This window comes from Equus przewalskii, chromosome 5 (assembly GCF_037783145.1).
Source record: "Equus przewalskii isolate Varuska chromosome 5, EquPr2, whole genome shotgun sequence".
In the NCBI taxonomy this organism is placed as follows: domain Eukaryota; kingdom Metazoa; phylum Chordata; class Mammalia; order Perissodactyla; family Equidae; genus Equus; species Equus przewalskii.
The window spans coordinates 40,659,699-40,682,287 of NC_091835.1; the positions used below are offsets into that span (position 1 = coordinate 40,659,699).

Here is a 22,589-nt window from a genome sequence, read left to right on the forward strand (position 1 = left end):
CATTTCAGCTCCTGGGCTCTCTATCGTTCCTTGGAAATAATTTGTCACTCTGATAGAAGGCATCTCAAACTCCTCACCTCCAAAATACTGCAGACTTAAAGCTGTGTGTGAATGCTTTATAAGTTCTACGGCAATAAAAGAGGAGCTCACATTGCAGTGCACGATAAAACAACCGGTGCATTAAAATCCAATACTAGGCCTCTATGCAGTGGCAAGTGTGGAGGGAATGGATTCTGAGCCAGATAGCTCAGGTTTAAATTCTAGTTCCATTGCTCACTAGCTATGACCTTGGTGTTGGGAGAGGCAGTTTGCCATGGGCCCCAAGCATCTCTGCACATCCTTGCTGAGTGTGCCAAACCACAACACCTCACCATCCTCTGACCCTGAGCAGTTTCTGTACCAGTCACATAGCGATTAAGTGGGTCAAGGCACTGACAGTGTGACTACTGTACAGCTCACTCCTTGGGGAGAGGGGCTGGGCTGTGTGTGGCTTGTTATAAAAGGTGTTGAGACTTTGACCCTAGGTTCCTCACATGGGGCACAAGCCACTGTGTGAGCAGCTGCCATCTGGGCTCATGACTGCCCCATGAGACTTTGGAGCACGGGCACCAGAGTTACCATGCTGATGTTCCCATTCTTGCTGTGCTGTGAGTAAGAGACTGCCCTGCTCTGGTCCCTTCATCTCACTATCTCTTTCGCACCTGTGAAGGGAAGGCACATCAACCTGGCTGCTGGCTTGGTCATGTCCTTTGCAGTCTTGTTCCTCTTTGCCATTCTCTATGACACTGGGGCTTTTTCCTGATACCTGGTTCAGTTTCTTAACTTCCTTGTGCATCAGTTTCTACATTTAGAAATGAGGATAATATTAATAGTACTTAACTCATAGTGTTCTTGTGAGGATCAAATCAGCGAACGTAAGTTAAATACTTAGAAGAGAGCCCGGCACATAATTATGTCCAGACTAATGCCATGTGGCTCTATTTCCTCCTGTTTGTTCCTAACTTCTTGGGTTGCCTCCTAAAACTCAAAATTCTACCTTTCTTTTGCTGGGAAATTTACTTTTCTTTGTCCCAATGCTAGTCCATCTGGGCCATGCCTTGTGAGCTAACTTTTCCCAGTCAAAATGCTTAACAAAGACGCTTCTCTTCTCTAACCAGAAATTTTTCCATAGCTCTTAAATTAGAAACTTTTGTTCTCTCTCAGTTACAACAGAGGTGGTATTCAGATCATGGAACAGCACTCCTGCAAGGGCACTGACCTGTCAGAACTCTCTACAAGGTAGGCATACCAGCAGAAAATCAAGCCCAGTTGCAAAGATCCACCTATGCAGAGCCAAAACACATTTTTCAAAACATAAGAACTTAAAATATTTTCCCCTTTCCTGACTCTAAGATGCTGATCGGCTATAAGCTAGGGGACCTTATTGATTGAATTTGAGAGGAGGATGAATAGAGTGGGTATAGACATAGAATTAAAGAAGCTTCAAGGGGCTGGCTCCGTGGCCGAGTGGTTAAGTTCGCACGCTCTGCTGCGGCGGCCCAGGGCTCGGATCCTGGGCACGGACATGGCACCGCTCGTCAGGCCACGTTGAGGTGGCATTCCACATCCCACAACTAGAAGGACCTGCAACTAAGATATACAACTGTGTACAGGGGGGATTTGGGAAATAAAGCAGAAAAAAAAAAAAAAAGGAAGCTTCGAGAAGGGGTAGATCTATCTACATAAAATAGGAGCTACTTGGGGGGAAAAAGATCCTAGAAGCAAAAGGAGGCAAATGGGAAAGGAGAAGGCTGCAGAGGACGCAAGTATGAGACTAGAGGTCCTGGAGAGATGGGACAAAGATATGTGAGTTACCCACAAGATGAATGAAACTTCGGGAAAAGGAGATGCCTAAAGAGGACTTTTAGAAGTTTTGACATGTGTTATGTATGCAACTCTCCAGTTCCTGTCTCTTTAAGAAACATTTAGATAAAAACACTATTTTCAAAAGTCATTTTGGAGTGAAATTTGTGTTTCTTTTGAATGTGACACCATGCTGAGGTAGACCTTAATGAGAGCCAGTTAAGGTCCATGTGTCTATTTGTATGTAAAATTTATAAGTATAAATATACATATAATTATTTGAAATATTTATATACACATATAATATTTAAAACTCACACATATCCATGCACATATAATATACAATATCTGGGGATACATTGATAACGTATTATTTGAGAGTATAATATGTAATAGTAATCATACTATATCAAATACACATGTGTGTGTCCATGTGTGTGTGAAAGTGTCACTCTTAAGGTAGGTCAAATGCATGTACAACCTTTCATGGCTTGCTGAGACTGGAGGGGAAAGTGAAAAAAAATGTCTCTTGGAGGTAAATTAAGAGCGTTTTTTTTAAAGTGATCCTGGGATCAGGTCTGTGGCTCTCTGATGCTCGCATTTGAAGCAGAGGAGGAAAGAGATCTCTGCCGTAAGGGCAAGAAGACACAGCACCTCCACAGGCAACAGAGGCACAAGGGCAGCTGGAAGACAGTAAGAAGGAGGAGCCAGGGAGTTGCCAGCACAGTGGTGAGGCTGTAGGTGGACCAGGCTCTACTTTTCCCAGTAACTGGACACTTTTTGTCTGTTTGTGTTGGTTCTGTTCAGCCCTGCATCACCCTGGGGGCAAAGTTCAGCTATGTCCCAGTCCACACTTAGACCAATCATTTTTCTTCTAGCTTGGTAGAATTGTCCTGGAGATTTAGGAAGTCACAGCGTATGTCACATTTTGTAATGCATATCATTCTGCCATCTCTCTTGCCTTCTCTCTCTCTCCCTCTCTCTACTCATCAACCTCCCAGCTCCTGCGCTGATGCAAATAAATTCCTCCCTTTGTCTTAGAGGTAGTAGCTTGGAGACCAACTTTTGTTACAATATGCCCCAAGGACTCCAAGGATCTCAGTCTTCACTTCAGGGTGATTTAAGCGTTTTCTTCCCATCAGATTTCTCCCCCAAGATGTAATTCCTGTGAATAAAAGTTTTTTCATCGCCTCACATAATTAATTGTGCAATGAATATATTTGTTCTTGTAGTAGTGTAATATATTGATATTTAACTATATGGGTCTTTTTAAAATTCTTTTTACTTGTCTCTTGTTTCCCACCATTCAAGGAGTGTTAGGATTTTTAGAGATAGAGATACAGAGATAATACAGAGAGAGCAATTAAATCCTTAACTTTTAAGCTCTTGAAAATAATTTTGGAAAGTCCATAGGAGAAAAAAAGATCTTAAAAGCTGTGGCTTTTGATTACAAGAGCCGGGCATTTGAGAGAGAAACGTGTTTCTTTAATCCCCAAAGTCTGACTTCAAATTTCCAGAGCCAACAATTGCAGGAACGAATACATAATATTTATACCATAACCACAGAGAGGAGTATGTGATGTCATAAAGATCCATGTCCTGCTCCAAAGGAGATAAGAGCTTGGCCAGCAGGCAGGAAAGTGAGGACTGTGGGGGATGCAGTGAAGGCTCTGTTGCTGGTGGGGCCCAGTGCTCTCACTCCCTCCTCCATGACCATGGAAATAAGTTTGAGGCATTCCAGAGCAAAAAGAACAATGCCTGTCTTCCAGGACAACCTGAGTGACTATAAACCTCACGGAACAGCCCTGAGTCCACCTAAGCAGGGCAATGATCAGTAGTGCTCAGGACTGGGGCTGGCCATAGGGCCTCCGGGGTTCTCATAGAGTCTCTTACACCTCAGCATGGCGCAGGGAAGGAGGTGGAATCACCAGGCTCCCTGAGAGCACGTGGTATAAGCTGAGTGCACCAGATGCGTCTTCGTGTTTTGGACAAGGAAGACACGGAATTTAGATGTGACAAGTAGGGGCCATGGCAGGGTTCAGCAGGAACAGAGAGCAATGCTCAAAGCCTGAAAGAATGAGTCACAGAAGTCAGCACAGACAGACACCCATGGTCCAAACTCACACGCCCCCGCCCCACCCCGATGCCACAATTTCACACAAGCATCCTCTAAACTCAGAGGCCATCCAGGAACGTAAGAACCAGAATAGTGGGGCTGGAGGGTTAATCTGAGTTTCTCATAAGAAACTGGGTTTTAAACTGAGTGTAAATTAAGTTATCAGGATACAAGTTAAAATAGAGGCTCACATGCTAAGCTGGGTTCAGTTATAGAGAAACTATTAAATTTTTTATAGAAGTCATCTTATGATAACGTAAAGTTTGTACTCCCAAACCTTTTGGGAGAGTTACCTGGCAGTGGCTACTAAAATTTAAAAAAAAAAATTTAAAACCCTTTAACACCACAATCTCAATTTTAGAAATCTATCCTTTAAAAGTAAAAGAACCAAAATGCAAAGAGATGTGTATAACGATTTTTATTTTGACAATATTTGTAGTATCAAAAAACTGGAAATAGCTTAAATATCTATTGGTAGAGAATGAGATGAATAAAGAGCTGTACATTCATGGTCTGAAATATTTTGTAGCTATTAATATGTCGATACATATTATTAACTGAAAAAGCAAGTTACTGTGTGAGTGCATACACATTATTTTATTTTTCTAAAAAGAATAAAAGGGAGGTCCTTATTTATATATGCTATTATAAACATGTAAAAAGATATATCAAACTGTTAACATTCACTCTTTGATGGGTGGCATTGGAGAAAGGAGACAAGACCATTCATTTTTTGTTTAACGTACTTCTGTTAGCACTGTTTGACTTGAAAGAAAGAGCATGTTCTCATTTTGTAATATATTTTAAGCAATAAAATTAAAATGTGAAAAGAACAAATGGATATGAGAAGAAAAAACTTTTGGTTTAGCAATAAGTTTCAAACGATGCTCTCAAAATCTTCTATTAAAAAATGGATATAATTTTGAAAGATTGGCCTTTCACTTCTCTCTTGCCTGTCTTCTCTTAACTGTACCTCTGGTGAAAGTGATGAAATATAGTGAAATGGGAAAAAAGGGGGGGGGGTGTCTTAAAATAAACCGTTCACACTATGGGATATATTGAAGAGTTAAGACTTGATCTTGCCCGTTTCTGAGTCCGAATTTTCAAGGACTACTTCCGGTTTGAGGAGGCGATTCGCACTTTCCCTGTTAATATCCCATCTAGAGGCCTCCCCTCCCTCTACCTCTGTCCCCACCCCAGGCCTCCTGTCCTCCTGTTTCCCATACTACCCACGTTCACATCCCTGGTGTCTGACCTAATTCTTTTTCCTCCCACCTCCAGGCTTTCTCATTCCTCTCACTTCTTGTCTTCCTTTGTCCTCGGGAATATATTGGACGTCATAACTTCACATTAGGAAGCATTTGGACGGAGCCCTGATGGGGGCACCTGAAGTCCATACCAAGTTTCACACTAACTTTTTTCATGAAAATCACTTCAGGCTCAGAAATGGGATAAGGGAAGGGGGCGGGGCTGCCTGGGCTGTGCTGCATCCAAGAAGAATTCAGGTGTGGAGTGTTCCAGGCTGTGTTGAAGGCAGTCCACGACTGCTGGTAATTTTAGCAAAGAGGGAGAGGAAAGGAGAACATTAACTAGAGTCTGAGAAAAGGTCAGCATGGGGAGAGAGCTGAAGGAGCTGATGGAATGGTCTGTCAAGCTAAAAGAAGAAAGAAAAAGAACCGAGAAATAGAGTATCAGAAAAGAGATTTGGTGATTAATTTGTTGGGGAGAGGGGGTGGTCATCAGATAGAAATAAATGTATTTTCTACTTTTTGGTTTAAAACTTAGGATAAAAAGCATAAAGTAAGAATTTGCATTTTTTTTAAGTATATGTAATATTCCAACAGTCATTCTTATCTACTTAAATCCAGAACCATTTTTGACGTGATGACAAGCAATGGGAGAAGTGGGGCTCCACGATTTTGTGTCCAACCAAGTAGTCTAATAAGCAAATAAACTGCTAATGTTTTCTGGGCAAAACATTAGCAATTCATGGGAAGGCCTTGGCTTGAAGCAGGGCAGAATGAGGGGGAGGCCATGCAGTCAGTGGTGGACTTGGTACTCTTGGGCTCCTTTTTAATGATGAAACCATCCCTGAAAGCATTCGACTCGCTTCAAGAATTGATGATGCAAAACAAATGACCTATTTAACGCTTAATCCCCAAAGCCCTGACTTCTGCTCAGCATTCTGAAGCAGCCCAGAGGCCCTCAACCAGACTGCTTATGAGGAAGTAAGCAAACTACCCCCACCCACAGCGCCACTCCCCTATACAGAAGTGAGAGTAAGTTCAAAATTGGGGAGAATTGTTTGCTGCAAAGGCCTTTGGCCTCTTCCTGCCCGTGTTAAGCAACTTAGGCACACACTACCGGTGTCTTGGCAAGAAACCCTAACTCCGACAAGAGAGGGAAGAAGGCCAAAGAAGGCCAAAACCTTCAAACAGCTCAGTAGCAAAACTGTGGGAGGGAGAAAAGTGAGGCAATTGCCCTGGGCATACCGGGCAGGTGACTCAGCACCCTGGCAAGTGAGGAGCTTGCAATTCTGGAGGAGTCGGCGTTGGTGCCACCAGGCCTGGTGGAGAGGGAAGGTGTACTCGGCAGGAAAAAGTGCATGGTCTGGCGTGCAAAGGTGGAAATGGGAGGCTTTTCCACCCAGCAAATTCTGGTTTCTCTGTCCACGCCTGTGGTTAAACTCGGCGAAAAAGAAAATACCCAGCAGGTGGCAGCACCAGACAACTGGAGTAAAACAAGGCTGCAAGGCGGCTCTAGTTCATCTCGCATACTCTGCGCGGTAACTTTCCTCCGTAGGATTTCATCTTGCTGCTAGTGGATACCTCCGTGAGAAGGAAGAGGGATCGAGTTCCTCTTGGAATTCCTCGCACCCAGCACAGTGCCTGGCACATGCTGGGTTTATTTGTTGATTGATGATCAATAAATGAACAAAGAAATTTTGAAAATTCCCCTAAACTAGAAAAGAGTCATCATTTAAAGTGAATCTATTCCCTTCTTCCTATCCCATCACTACTGTTGTCCCTTTAATTACAAATTTAATTAGTTTCAGTAAGAATAATAAAGCACCATACTAGATTAATTCTCTATTCACCCTTTTGCCAACCTACATCCTTCTTCTCTATATAATTAAATTTTCCCGTCTTTTGGAGACTTAAAAAAAATCAAGGAGTTTTTTTTTTTTAAAAAACCTGAGATTAGCGACACAGCAGCTAAAATTCCAGGTTTAAAAGCATTCATGTATGTTTGGATGTTGACATGGGTAAGGAAGGCAGTAGACAGTAACAATTGTTCTGTGATTAGTTGTATTTTTTTTAACCAATGATTTGTTTGCCAACTGTGTTTAAGTTTTACTCTTAAAAAATCTTCTCTTTCATTGGCCCTCTCCAAAATACGCTATTGTGCTTTTTTAGAATCCTTGCTTAATAATAATAATTTGAGGTAATAAAAATAAAAAGACTTAATAAACCAATATGTAGTGAGAGCTCACTATGTCCCAGGCACTGTGCTATATTGGGTTATTAGGATGAATTTCTATCACTCTTGAGATAGAGTAAAAAAAAATCCTCACCATTTTGCTTATCCAGGGACATAAAATGGCTACATTGGGCACCAAAATAAGGCCTTCCATATCCACCATGAGTGAGAGATAATTAAACTCGCCTTGAAAGCTAATGACAAGACTTCTGCTAATAAAATAATGGCAGTTAGCAACACTGAATTGGAGCATGACGGGCAGTGTATGCATGTATATGAGTTCTTTGAGGGCAGGAATTTTACTTTTTTTTTTTTTTTTTTTTGAGGAAGATTAGCCCTGAGCTATCATCTGCTGCCAATCCTCCTCTTTTTGCTGAGGAAGGCTGGCCCTGAGCTAACATCCGTGCCCATCTTGCTCTGCTTTATATGTGGGACGCCCACCACAGCATGGCGTGCCAAGTGGTGCCATGTCTGGACCCGGGATCTGAACTGGCAAACCCCGGGCCTCGGAAGTGGAACGTGTGCACTTAACATCTGTGCCACCAGGCCAGCCCCATATATATTTTTATATCCCCAACACCTCATCCAAAGTCTGGTGTATTTTAAGACCTGAATAAATATTTACTGAATGTGTGGAGACTATCAAGACATATCTCACTGAACAATGGTACTTGAATCAGAGCCATGTTCTCAGTAGAAGGATGGGAGAGCAGATCATGGGAGCCATCATTGAGCAGACTCATAAGAATGGGCCCAGGACCAAAAAAATTAGATAATATCTTCTGGAAATGGTGACACCTTTGATTATCTCTCATCTTGGAACTCCTGTCCTCACCCTGTTCAACTTTGTTACAACTAGTCATCTTACTACTGCTTTTATACTTTATTATATATTAAATGCAACTTTTATGAACTCAAAGAGCTCATTTGACTCCTTTTTATCCATAGAGGAAAAGTTCTGAGTTGTCATTAGTCTCCCTATCTCTCGAGGAATATTGTGTCCTAAAAACAATTATCTTAAATAATGATGGTCCTCAGTGTTGGGCTTATTTCCTGTTCTCTTCTCATTCCGCATGCTCTCCCTAGGCAATGTTATCGCCACTCATCATTTCTACACCAGTTACTCCAAATCTTTACCTGTTTAGACTTGTCTCTTGAATTCCAAGTTCATACATACAGCTGATTGCCTACTATACATCTCTACCTAGACATACTATAATTCCAGTAAACATGTCATATCAAAGATCAAATTCAGGAGCTTGTGGTTTAAGATCACAGATTGAGCATATCCACTTATCTTTTTTTCCAAAAAAACACATTAACATCATAGCAAAGAAATAAAAAGATGTGGACACCTCGAACCCCACCCAACAAAGAGAGTGGGACAGAAGCTACTAGAGGAATAGAGATTCCAACAAAGTTCTGGAAGTCAGGAGATGGATGAAGAGTGGTCACTGATGATCAGAGCAGAGTAAGCTGCAGCCTAGAACACCTAAGAGACTACAGCCGGTGAAGAAGCCAGTCTGCCTAGAATAAATCCAGAAAAGCTCTTAACTTGAAGACCCCAAATTCTACAGAAGGCAAAAAGTGAGAAACAAGCAGAAAACAAAAATACTTGAGTTTCTTCGGAAATATTAAGAATGACATTGTATCCATAAAACAAAAGCAGGTAAAAGATGTGAATTCCAAAACTTCATGTTTCTCCACCAGCCTGCTTCTGTTCCTGAACCTCCTATCTCACTGAATCCCGTCATCACCCACCCAGTTTCCCAAGCCAGAAAGTTGAAAGTGATCCTTTATTCTTCCCTTCTCCTTGGCCTCATTCAATAAACTAAGGGTTGATTCCATCTCCTAAATCTCTCTCCTTCCCCATTGACGTCGTCTTTTATAGATTTCTATTACGGCTTCCCTGGATTCTCTCAATAGCTTTCTTTCTGTTCCTAGTTTGAAGCCTTCCCAAACCATTCTCCAGGATTTTGTAATTCCTAATCAGTCCAGCATCTGAAGGCCTTTGTTGAACTCTTTATATAGACTTTTCAAAGGCATATTGAACTAAACTCTAAAACTCAAGAACATAGAAATCTTTTAATTTGCGCCTTCCTTAGAAATCTTCTCCCTGATATAAAGAAACATATTAAAGAAAATGTAGTTGGTTGGGTAAGTTACCCTTTGATATCATTTAGGTTACAACCCAATTCTTAGAGGAATTGGAAACAACTCTCTGTCTTGCAAATCTCTACAAAACTAGAAATGTGGCTCTAGAAGCAGTTCAAAATTCGCCTATCCTTACCAAGCCCAAAACCTCCCCTATTCATCTCAAAATGCTTGTAGATATTGGGATGTTGGGAACAGGTTGTCCTGAACTGGAGACAAAGAAGGAAAAATTTAAATAGTAATTACTCTAGATCTCTGATAATAGTCAAATATACTCCAAAACTCCTTGGAGGAAATATGAATACTTTCTCTGTGCCTTTGGGATGTAGATTTTCCACCTCCATCTTCTCTAGGACCTAAGAGCCATTCTTTGAAATGCAAACTTCAGGGAGAAGTTTCTCATCAGAAGCGAAAAAAAGAACTATTTGGAAACTGGGCTAATGAAAAATCTTGAATGCCTTCTCCGCAAATATTAGTAAAAAGTTTTAGCCATCGGAGCAGGTGAACTGAACTTATTCCAACTGCCCCAACAAATTTTGGATCCAACTGTTCTTTTATAAACTAATGAGTTTTGTATTATTGCACGTGACTCACAGCTGGAATTTCAGAACAAAGGCTACACGATCTCTGTTTGTGTCTGTCTGTATGTTTACAGGTGTCTGCATATGTATGTTGCAGATGTGAGATATTTTTCTACCTCTGGATGGTATCGCCAGGCCAACTCATAAAAGAGCTCTATTTAGTTGGCTTAAAAATAAACAAGCACTTATATTAATTAAGGATTGCTAAACTCTCAGAAATATAATAGAAACTAACCCAAGTGCTTTTCCAGTTCGTGTGAGCTGGGAAAATACTTGGTATTAAAGCTAATTTGTTTGTTGCTTCAGTTAAAATCAATGCATCTTCAGAATTATCGGCATTAAAATCAATACAGACGTACAACTTTTGTTCTACCTGGGTTTCTTCATATTCATAAATTTGCATCATCTCTATTGCAAAATTTGTCAGCAAGAAATATAGTTTGGGATGATGGCTGGCTTTGTCTAATGTTTCAAGAAGTTTTTGTAGTAGTCTAAACATAATTATTGGGAGCAAGTGATTTAGAAAGATGTAAGGGAAATAAGAGTTTACAGATGAACGTTTTAGCAACAATTATGTTTTATGGTATGTGTACTTAAAAATAGCTTCCAAAATCTTTTTGGAAACTTAAAACCTTAGAGTTTTTCTAAGTTAAATTAAATGATGGAAATTCATTGAATATCTAGATCTTTTCCAAATAAGGCAAAATAGTGAAACATTAATTACTGAACATAGGTTTATCTACTTTGGGCTGCTTAATACAGAGAAACTAAAGATAAATTTGGATCTGTTAGTAAACATGTCTTGTGTCACATTGAAAGATTATACTATGGGGGCTAGCCCAGGGGCACAGCGGTTAAGTTTGCACGTTCCGCTTCTCAACGGCCCGGGGTTCGCAGGTTCGGATCCTGGATGTGGACATGGCACCACTTGGCACGCCATGCTGTGGTAGGCGTCCCACATATAAAGTAGAGGGAGATGAGCATGGATGTTAGCTCAGGGCCAGGCTTCCTCAGCAAAAAAGAGGAGGACTGGCAGTAGTTAGCTCAGGACTAATCTTCCTCAAAAAAAAAGGAAAGAAAGAAAGATTATACCATGAAGAAGCATATATTTCTAGAAATTATGACATGTATTTATAAATTTGCCAATGTAAAGAATACTAGTTGAATTGTAATTAGTCTTTGGGCGGTGAATGTAATCTACAGAGAATTCGAACTATATTATGATGTACACCTGAAAGTTATATAATGTTCTAATCCAATGTTACTGCAATAAAAAAATAAATTATAAAAAAAATCTCATCAATTCTAAAGGGAAAAAAAGAATACTGGTGTAATAGTTCACAATTGCTCACTCTTAGTTTTCATTGGAAATTAAGGTTTCTAAGGGTTAAGAACTCTAATTCATATATGTAGTTAAAACTACTAGAAATAATAAAGGAAACAACTCTGCATGCAAGGAAAATATGATATGTTTTGGTTAAGGGAAGGTATGAGATATGAAGATGCATTTTTTTTTTTAAAGATTTTATTTTTTCCTTTTTCTCCCCAAAGCCCTTCCGGTACATAGTTGTATATTCTTCGTTGTGGGTCCTTCTAGTTGTGGTATGTGGGACGCTGCCTCAGCGTGGTTTGATGAGCAGTGCCATGTCCATGCCCAGGATTCGAACCAACGAAACACTGGGCCGCCTGCAGTGGAGCGCGTGAACTTAACCACTTGGCCACAGGGCCAGCCCCAGAACCATCGTTTCATAATGATCTGTGATCCTATTATTCAAGTGCCAAATCTTTTGATTCTTTTTGACAAACATCCTAAATCAGATTCTAAATGAAGTCTTTTTGACCTTGAACCAACTTTGGGATTTTTAAGAGGACCCCTGGAACATCTCAAAAGATTTGTTCTCTCTCCTTATAAATTAAAAAAAAGTGCGGGGGGGGGGATGTTAAATTAATTAGGCTTATTTGATATGTTAAATTATTGGGAAGCATTGTCAAATAAGTGATACTAAACCTTCTTAGATTATATCTTTGTGGATATATGTTATTAATATGTGTTCCAGAAATTGCATGAAATTCCTAGAAGTTTGGTATGTCCTGGTATAATGCTAATATTTGTAATTCCAGTTATCTTAAAATGTTGTATGTCACAGAAATAACCAAGTTTCTTTGTCAATTGCATTATAATATACTCTCATCAGATCTTTAACTATGGCCATTTTTAAGTCTTTTGCCATTTATAGTTATTGTTTTACTCTGACACTTTGGCAAAAGTGTTCCTGCAAAAGTACTTCACCTTTAAGGAAATTCCTGCAAAGAACTCTGGCAAGCACACATTTCTGATAACTTTAAGATCATAAAACTGAACTGGGTGAGAATTCAGAGAACTAATGGAAAAACTGGATTCAAGAAGATCAAGAATTAATAACATGGGACTGAATGAACTGATGAGGATGATTATAATTTTTATGACTTTTTGTTTGAAACTGTTGATTCTTTGATGTTTTGTTTTTCTAGATTTGAGAACATTTTTTCTCTTAAGCTACCTATGGCTTAGAGCAATTTGGTAAAGTATAACTTTGTGAACAAAGAGAAAACAATTACTTTTTCTCCCTACCTGATCCCTCTTGAATTTGGAAACTCTTATTATTCTTATTTTCATGGTGATATGGTTATTTGTGTAAGCTCAATAAGAATCTGTTCTCCTTGTAACAGGACACAATTTGAAATATTGGTTATATTACCAAGGCATTGACTAGAATATCATATTTGAGAGAAAATGTACATAGAGTCAGATATGCCAAACAGCATTAAGGAATTAAGATTGATTTTATGGAGCCCCTAGGAAAAATATCCTGGTACCTTGCTTACAGGGTTCCCAACATCCTAACCAGGTAAGTAAAAAGTCACTTCCTGGCAGGTGCAGGAACCCCAGGATATTTGGGGGACCTTGAGAAGAGAGTAATTGACCCAAATCTATAGGTATTGCAAAGTCTGATGGCAAGTCCTCAGCTTGGCTTCCTAGCCTTAAGAGGCTTGTAAAAGTCCAATCTGAGATTCCTTATGAAAAGTTCCAGCAACAGATTAAAAGAATCTAAATGATCAATCACTATTCTTGCATCCTTATGTAAATAATCAGGCCAAATTTATCCAAGCCAGATATTTTACAAACAAATTAGTCTTAATTTGGCTATCTTTGGCAGAAAGGAAGGTGACTTTAGAGAGAAAAACTATGTTTCAGTAGAAACTATAATGCACACTTGTGGATATAGACACTTGTTAACTTCTTTGAGGTTTTGTTATTTGCCTGTGAAATGCACTGGATCTGAATTCCTCTAATTTCTTCAAATATCTGGCTACAAATCTCCAAACTGACATTTCCAATTTTCTCCCACCTTTTTGACTTGGAATCATTGAGAACTAAAGGTGCCCTTTTCCTGAAGCCCTGAAAACTGAAGCTGAACAACTTGATGTCAGCTTCAAGAAATCACCACAATAGCTAAGATTTGGGCAATCTTCTTCATGCCTGTTGCTGTATAGACCACTCAGAAAGTTTATTGGTACACCTGATGACATCAGCAGAGACATTCAAACTGCAAACCAGGAAAATCTGTCAGATTGCCACTTCCTGCCCTCACTCCATCTGAAGATGCTTGGAGCCTGACATCTAGAAATCTTATCAACCAACAGCTCTCAGGACTGAAACACTAGCTTTAGAATTTGATCCAACCAATGACCTTTTTTCCACTTTCTTACCTATATCCCTCTCTTGGATATTGTTGTTTGATAGCTTCTTCTCAGTCTATTTTGCCATTTTATCCTTTTAGACCCAATATTCAAATGGGCCTAGAAACGTAAATTTCCTACATTCTGCCCTCCACCTTCTTCTCTCTGAATACTTTCTCCCTGAGCAATCTCCCCAAATCCCCCCAGTACGTAGTTGTCTATTTTAGGTGCAGGTCCTTCTAGTTGTGGCATGTGGGATGCCGCCTCAACATGGCCTGATGAGCAGTTCCATGTCCATGCCAGGATCCAAATTGGCAAAACCCCGGGCTGCCAAAGTGGGGCACACAAACTTAATCACTCGGTCACGGGGCCAGCCCCTCCCTGAGCAATCTTGTCCATTTAGTTTCTTAATAAACCTATATGCTAATGCTTCCCAAATCTATGGTTTTAAAACCAACTTCTCCTAAGAACTGAAGACCCCACTTTTTAAGGGATTCCTATACAATGTCATATGCATAGCCCAAAACACCTTAAAAAAAGATGTCTACGATGAAATTTGCCACTTTACCCAAATCCATTCCTCTATTTGTTAAAGGCCTTGCCATCCTGCCAAACATAGTGCCCCAGAACCCCAGTCACAATTTCTATTCCTCTGTCTTCTTTACCATGCCCCCATCGGGATAGCAGACATGGCTTCACAACTCAAAAGGAGCTCCCCCTGTGCCACACCTGTAATACCTTCCCTCACCCCCAACCATGATTTTCTCGTAGGACCTGCTAAAAACAGCACCTCATCCATCAGGTCCAGTGACTGGTCTAAGGGGTGGATATGTGACCCAAGCCCTTCCACCAGGGTCCATCTCTGGAAAAGTTCGACTGGCCCAGGGGAAGATCCCAGTCTTCTTTAGTCCCTCAGCTAGAAGGACTGGCTGTGGCGATGATCCTGAAGCATGGAGAGAACTTCTCTGCAGTAGAAAAGAATAAAGGCTACCTTCAAAGAGAACATACGGAGGAAGAATGACATCTGAGGCCCTGATTCAGTTGTCCCTACCTGGCTCTATCTCTGCCTTTCCCAAAGTTATGTTATTAGCCTAATTTTGCAAATAAATTTCTCTTTTTTACTTTTTAGATGAATCAAGCTGGGCTCTGTCATTTACAAAATTATAACTTAAACCTTTTCTTTTTACCACATGCCTCCCCTTCCCCTGAGCAGATATGTAAGCATTTAATCAGTTGCCAAATCATGTGGATTCCACGTCTTAAACATTCTTCGTATGTATCCCATTTTCATCACCTAGTCCAGGTCCTAGATCATGTAATGGCTTCCTTACTATATTCTCCAACTCTAGTCTCATCTCCTCTAAACATCCTCCAATTATTGTCAAAGAACTTTCTAAAGCTTATAGTAAATGTGTCAGCCTTCACTTCAATAACCTTCAGTGGCTCTCTAGGACTCACAGAGTGAAAATAAAATTGCTAAAACAGCTTCAAATACCCTATGATTTGGCATTTGCTTTCTTTTCCATTTTATCTCTCCTAAGATATCTTTCAACCACTCACCTATCGCTAAATATTTCCTGAACTTTCCTGTCTCTATGGTTGCCATTTTCTCTCCACGTATTAGAGATACAAATCCTAACCATTCTTAAAATGTGTCCTTCATAAAACCTAGAACCTCTCAATCATCAGCAAACTGTACATTTTCTTGGCTTCTACAGCACTTTATACCTCTACTGAAACACCTTTGCTTTGTGCTATAGCAATTTTCATTCATCGTATTTTCCTTTTAGGTTTTAAATTTCCTTGAGGACAAGGACTCTTCATTAGCACTATTAGAAAAAGAAACAACAGATCCAAAATGGAAGCACTTGTGCTAAGCTCCACGTCAGCAAATGAAGACTTGATACCTAACCGAATTGCAGTTTCAGTCTCTCCTGGGAACGTAACCCTTCACCAGTCAATCTGGAATTACTTGGTCAGTACTAGTGAGGTAATCTTCCTGATAGACCCTACCTGTCCCCACAGGAAGGTGACCTTGCCTGAAACAATCAACTCTTTGCTAGAAATTTCCTTTTCCCACCCCATTCTGTCTATAAAAGACTTTCATTTTGTGTAGTTGTTTGGAGCTCCTTTCTGTTTGCTAGACGGGATGCTGCCCAATTCATAAATCATGGAATAAAGCCAATTTGATCTTTAAATCTACTTAGTTGAGTGTTGGTTTTTAACAGTACTAAAGGGTTCCAGAATACGTCACTGCAAATATGCCTCTTTAGCATATGGATTATTTTGAGCTAAAGGCAACTGAGATTCAGTAGATGAAGGAAAAACTCTTTACTTCCCCCTAACTGCCTAGAAACAGGGTGTACTTTTTCCCTTTTGTAAAGGAAATTTCCATTTATAAAGGAAATTTCCATTCATAAAGTTCTCATGCCAGAAAAAGAGCTCCTCCCAGAGATGACTCTTATCACTTGAGACTCTTATCTGCATATCAAGACAGTCCTTATTTACCAGACATTTCTTCCCTTCCACTTTTCATACCTTGCCTCTTCCACCCAGAAGCTCAAAATCCATTTTCTTTTGTTGAGTTTAAGATGGTATATAAGCCTCAACCATCTGGCCACCTCCTTGAGCTTTCATTTCTTTGTGAACTCCTGTGCGTACATACATAATTAAACCTGATTTTTTCTCTTGTTAATCTGTTTCTTACCAGTTTGATTGGGGGGTGTATTCACTAAACCTAAGAGGATAGAGGAAAAAAGTTTTTCCTCCCCTGCAGTGCTCAACATATTTCATACCTAGTAGGTTTTCACCAACATCTGTTAAATTGATCTAGATATAATATGTAGATATGGGTAGAGGGATTGTTTCTCTTCTAATCACTCAAATTTTAATTCAATGTTGGAATTAAAGCTTCCTATGGAATCTGTGAGACAATTATTATGAAAGTCCAGACAATTCCACCATTCTGATAAATGTCCTCTGTAAGAGAAGTTCCAGTTTAAAATAAATCCTATGAAAAAACTGAATGTCTGAGTCTGTCTCATTAAGGAAAAACAAAATTTCACCTTCCTGTCTCCTCTCTTTCTCCTTCCTTTCTTCCTTTCTTTCTTTCTTCCTTTCTTTCTTTCTGAGAGATAATCAAAATGCAAGCTCTGGCTTGGGCGTAATTATAGGTGCCAAACCAAAGTCAGCTTTTATTTACAAGCCCTCTGCCAAGTCAGCAGCGCATCTCCTCCTCTCTGATGTATGCAGACTGCACCCGAACTAGTTTGAGTCATGTTATTTGTATGCCATTAAAATGGGACATCTGATAATATCTGCTCCCTTTCTCTGGTTCAAGTCATGAATGAGGCTCCTCTCCCTCCCCTTAGTCATCAGCTTTTGAATATTTACAACCTGCAATAGTACAAAGAAATAGATCTTGAACTCTAAGAAGTCTATAGTTGAAGTGGGATAGCCACAAAGGAATAAAAAAGAGAGTAAACACCTAATAATAATGAATTTCCTGTTAATGGGAATAGATTATGGAGGATGGGAAAGAAGAAGAATGAGGATGAATGACTAAGAGCAGTGAAACTTTGCAAAGAAACCCAAGAAAGCTAAATATTTGCTTATGGATGAACAGGAAGGGAAGAAAGTGTTGTGTTTTTCACTTAGTAGATACTCAACAGCCATTTATACAAGAATTTGGACAGTGCTTAAAAGATAGGGCCTTCCTTCTTAGAATTGAGAAGAAATAAGAAAAATCATTCCTTTGAAAGGGCCATGGTAACTTTAAGGCTATGGGATGCCATATTTAAATGACCGGAACTTGGTTAAGTCCCTATCTTCATGCAATTGTATATAAACTGAGTTTATAAGTCTTTGGTTCCGGTATTTATAGCCTGAATCTTTATCTATACTTTCGCAGATGAGCTCTATTGAGAACGTCCATTTTCAGACTACCTAATCCTGGTTTGTCAACCAGGCAGAGCCATCCAGCCAGCCCCAGTTTTGCTAGGTTAGCACAGTTAATAAGAACTGAAGCAAACCTGAACAACTGGATTATTAGTCTTTGTCCTAAGCCTGGTTGGCCAAGGGGAGTAGACAGATGTTACTGACACAGAGTTGAAGAATACATAGACAACTCATCTAGTACAGAGTCAAGGAGTTGGGATATTGGAGTGTAAATTGCATCAGATTTGTGGCCAGGACAACATGAGTTTGAATTTCAGTTCTCTTGTGTGGACTTTGAGCAAATCACTCAATTTATTGACGATTCAGTTTCGCATGACCTTGAACACTTTATTTCTCTCAGATTTGACTTCCTATAAAAAATTGGAGTATAAAGTTGTTGTGAGGATTAACCAAGATAATACATGTGAAAATATTTTATAGTCTACAAAGTGTTATGCAAATGTAAGGTATAAATTTTAGGTTATGGTCTTGTTAACGTTATGATTAAGCAAATGGTTTCTATCAGTTTCTGAGAGCAGAAGAGTCATGTACAGCACATGTACAGACAGCGTGAGCCATTCATTAATTCAACACTAATCTGAATACTTATTAATGGCACACTGTGTGCCAGGAGTGTTCTAAGTGCTGGAGATACAGTTGTAAAAAAACCCGATGTCATAACTCCTCAGATGAGGGAAACAATAGAAAGAATAAATAAATGGGACTTCATCAGACTAAAGAGCTTCTTCAAGGCAAGGGAAAACAGGATTGAAACAAAAAAAAAACCCACTAGTTGGGAAAAAATGCTTACAAGTTATTTATCCGACAAAGGGTTAATCTCCATAATATATAAAGAACTCACACAGCTCAACAACAAAAAATCAAACAACCTGATCAAAAAATGGGCAGGGGAGGGGCTGGCCCCATGGCCAAGTGGTTAAGTTCGCATGCTCCACTGCAGGCAGCCCAGTGTTTCATTGGTTTGAATCCTGGGCACAGACATGGCACTGCTCATCAAACCACGCTGAGGCAGCGTCCCACATGCCACAACTAGAAGGACATGAAGAACATACAACTGTGTACTGGGGGGCTTTGGGGAGAAAAAGGAAAAAATAAAATCTTTAAAAAAAAAAATGGGCAGGGACATGAACAGACATTTCTCCAAAGAAGATATATGGATGGCCAATAGACACATGAAAAGATGCTCATCATCGCTAATCATCAGGGAAATGCAAATCAAAACTACACTAAGATATCACCTTACACCTGTTAGAATGGCAAAAATAACCAAAACAAAAAGTGACAAATGTTGGAGAGGTTGTGGAGAAAAAGGAACCCTCATGCACTGTTGGTGGGAATGCAAACTAGTGCAGCCACTAGGGAAAACAGTATGGAGATTTCTCAAAAAATTAAAAATAGAAATACTGTATGACCTAGCCATCCCACTACTGGGTATCTATCCAAAGAACTTGAAATCAGCAATTCCAAAAGTCCCATGCACCTCTATGTTCATTGCAGCATTATTTACAATAACCAAGATGTGGAAGCAACCTAAGTGCCCATCAACTGATGATTGGATAAAGAAGATATGTATATATATATACAACGGAATACTACTCAGCCATAAAAAAGGACAAAATCGTCCCATTCACAACAACATGGATGGACCTTGAGGGTATTATGTTAAGTGAAATAAGCCAAATAGTGAAAGGCGAACTCTGTATGACTCCACTTATAGGTGGAAGTTAAACACAGAGACAAAGAGAAGTGATTGGTGGTTACCAGGGGAAAGGGGGGTGGGGGGAGGGTACAAAGAGTGAATTGGTACACCTACAACATGACTGACAATAATGTACAACTGGAATTTCACAAGGTTGTAAACTATCATAATCTTAATAAAAAGTTAAAAAAAAAACCCCTCTGTATTATACACTTTAAATGGGTGAATTCTATGGTATGTGAATTGTATCTCAATAAAACTGCTTAAAAAAAAAAACGATGAAAATTCCTGTCCTCACGGACAGGATACAGATAATAAACAAACTAGTGAAAAAAAGGAGGGCTGCCAAAATTCACTTGTGTAAAACTTGAAGTTACATTATTGTGAAGTTAATGTAGAATGATATTTTTCAGTTGATAATATAAAGATAATGAAATGAACTGCATACACAATTGATAGAATGCTGAATTGAGAAAATTCTAAATTATCAGGAGGGAGTCATTTTGGAACTTCTCCCTACCTCCACTCTGTCTCTGCCCACAAGAACTTTAGCTGGTTAAGAACTGAGAACAAAGGCAGGGCAGAGGACGGGAGCCAAGTGCCTTATATCTGAGGTTAATGTACATAATATGATAGGACGTGTCCTGGAGAAAAGTAACATAGGGAAGGGAAATAGGGAGGGCCATAGTTGGTAGGAATGGGCGATAGTCAAGAAGACTCACTGAAAAGATGGTATCTGAGCAAAGGCCTGAGGGAGGTGGGGGAGCCATCCATGTGGAGATCTGGGGCAATCACATACCTGTCTGAAGGAACAAGGAGGGCAAGGTCCTGAGTTGGGAGCATGCCTAATGTGCTTGAGAGTTAGCAAGGGTGTCAGTAAGGCTGTAGTGGAATGAATGGGGGAGGGCAAGGGCTAGTAAAACCTGGAATCAGAGGGAACTGGGCCAGATGTTGGGGGCTGTGCAAGACACTGGATTTTACTTTGAGTGAGGTGGTGAGCCATTGAAAGATGTTGAAAGAGCAGAAGAATAACATGATATGAATGTTCTAGCAGAATCACTCAGACCACTGCACTGAGAACAGACTGCAGGGAGCAAGAGCATAAGCAGACAGATCAGTGAAAGACTATTGAAATAATCCAGAGCAGAGATATGGAGACTTGGACCAAGGAGGGAACAGTAGTGGTGAGAAGTGGTTGAACTTGGAATACAATTTGAAGGTAAAACCAACAGGATTTGCTGACAAATTTAAGGCAGGGTGTAAGAGAAAGGACAGGATAAAGAAAGACTCCAAGTTTTTCATCCTGAACAACTGGAAGAGTCAATTGACTTTTACTTAAATGAGGGTGAGTAGGATCAATTCACAAGAATTAATTTGAGAAGTCAAGGATAATTTTTTTACCTCTCTTCTGATGGCGTTAAGTGAGAGAGTTAGGATTTAACGAGTAAAGGTGGAGAAAGAATATACCCAATTAGAATGAAAATGGCATTCCAAGACTAGACTGAGGCCATTGGTGCAAAAATATAAGAGTAGGTGATAGGCCCACCTAGTGAGCTTACAAGAGGAAGGCAGAGGGAATGAATGAATTGAAGACTTGGGAGGAGAAGCTGGGAAGTTGAGGTGGCACAAGATAAGACTTGCATCTTGCTATTGTAAGATCCCATCTCTGGGGGCAAAGGGAGGGGCAGCAGGTTAAAAATAGGTGGCGGACAACACCATTTTGGCGGTAGTCATAACATGTGTGAGTGAAGAGCAAGCAAGAATTTCAACAAAGACAATCCAGGTAAAAAGAGAACATTAAAGCCATGATACAGGGATGGGGAGGAATTGACTTCATGTCTTGAAAAAAAGGGGTTAGGTTTGGAACACATCACCCATGTGGCAGGAAGTACAATATATTTTTTGGGCGATTCTTCTTTTTGCTCACTCTCCCATCCAATCTATTTTTTGAGTTCTGTAGGTTCCACTTCTTCCGTATATCTTGGATCTGTCTGCTTCTCTTGGTTTCCACTGTTAATGCTCTATGCTAGGTTACTAATATCTCTTCTCCTTACTTTTGCAACAGCCTCCTAAGTGTCTCTCCACAAGAAAATCTTGTGTCCCTCTAATCTATTTCCCATGTAGGCGCAAGAGGGAACTTATCAAAACGTCAATCAGATCATGATAGTTTCCTTAAAATTATTCGATGGCTCACCATCGCACTTAGAATAAATTATAACAAAACTAGCACATCTGTGACAAATACTGTGTACCAGGCACTCTCCTAAGAGTGTTACATAGATTAATTTGCTTAATATTCAACCCTATGAGGCAGGTACTCTTACTATAATCTATATTCATCAAATGAGGAAACTGAGGCACTGAGAGGTAATTTGTTCAAGAGGATTCTCTTCTCCTGAGAAGCCTTATACCTTATTTACCAGACATTTTTTCCCTCTCACCTTCCCACAGCTTATCTTCCCTGCCCAGAAGCCCAAAACTCCCTTTCCTTTGTCTAGCCTAAGATGATATATAAGCCTCAACCATCTGACCATCACCTTGAGTTTTCACTTCTTCATGAACAATCGTGCATATATATGTATTTAAATTTTTCTTCTCTTGCTAATATATTTCTTATCAGTTCAACTTGAGGGCCCAGCCAGTGAACCTAGGAGGGTAGAAGGAAAAAAGAATTTCTCCCCTACAGTTTTGGCAACCACGAAGGGGTGCCCAGGACACTGCACTTGCCCCAGAGGCTGCAGGTAACATCCAGACCGCTGATAAAACTGGCAAAAGGTAACAATTCTTACCAAAGTCAGTTTCTCTGATTTCTGTCTGCAGAGTCTGATTAAATGAGGGTGGTAACAGTCTCTTTGTATTTTCCTTTCCAAATTTATATTAGCAAGAGAAAAACAGTTGTAAGAATTAGTTCTGTGGATTATGACTCTTCTAAATGTGGTTTTGAGTACTCCTCGCTTGTTGATCCTTAGCCGCCCAGCAAAAGTCACTGTTTTCCTTTGTCTCGGTCTTTTGAGTCATTTGTCATAAGAAGGAAAATCTT

The 22,589-nt window shown here is 39.9% G+C and overlaps 1 long non-coding RNA gene across 2 annotated transcripts; it reads left to right on the top strand.

Moving 5' to 3' along the window:
* Positions 1 to 523: 523 nt before the first annotated feature.
* Positions 524 to 15,738, top strand: LOC139083345 (uncharacterized). Of its 2 annotated transcripts, none has more exons than XR_011539985.1 (3): positions 524 to 647; positions 1,204 to 1,278; positions 14,665 to 15,738. It is a non-coding gene; the product is annotated as an uncharacterized lncRNA (long non-coding RNA). The 2 variants fall into 2 exon arrangements; XR_011539984.1 differs by lacking the exon at positions 14,665 to 15,738 and adding an exon at positions 2,404 to 4,886.
* Positions 15,739 to 22,589: the final 6,851 nt, after the last annotated feature.